General features: G+C 65.8%; 1 protein-coding gene across 1 annotated transcript in view; it reads right to left on the bottom strand.

The window, feature by feature from the left end:
* The window catches only part of TMEM100 (transmembrane protein 100), a 7,405-nt gene extending 7,193 nt beyond the window's left edge, over nucleotides 1-212 (bottom strand). The window contains exon 1 of the mRNA XM_009323717.1: nucleotides 130-212. The gene's annotated coding sequence lies outside the window, so the exon portion shown is untranslated. The remainder of the gene's footprint in view (nucleotides 1-129) is intronic.
* Nucleotides 213-307: the final 95 nt, after the last annotated feature.

Below are 307 nucleotides of genomic sequence, written 5' to 3'. Positions count from 1 at the left end.
CCCACAGTGATCGGGAGCGCACAACTGACCCCGGCGTGCTGTGCCGTGCCCTCCCGTGCCATGCCATGCCATGCCATGCCATGCCATGCCATGCCGTGCCACACTGTGCCGTGCCGAGCCGTGCCTTACCTCCCGACTGCCGGACGGGACTGCGGCGGACACTAGCCCGGAGCAAGCATAAAAGGGGGATGCAGCTCGCTGCACAAGGGACTGTAAACAAAGTTCTTGGTGAGAGCGAAACAATTAAGGGACCGGAGCAAATTCAGCGGCGGGGGGCGGCGCGGGGGGGGGGGGAGCCACCGCGGGA

Source organism: Pygoscelis adeliae, unplaced genomic scaffold (assembly GCF_000699105.1).
Source record: "Pygoscelis adeliae isolate BGI_AS28 unplaced genomic scaffold, ASM69910v1 Scaffold75, whole genome shotgun sequence".
NCBI classification, from domain to species: domain Eukaryota; kingdom Metazoa; phylum Chordata; class Aves; order Sphenisciformes; family Spheniscidae; genus Pygoscelis; species Pygoscelis adeliae.
Note: the sequence above shows the minus strand (reverse complement) of the source record. Positions and strands in the feature narration are given on the sequence as shown.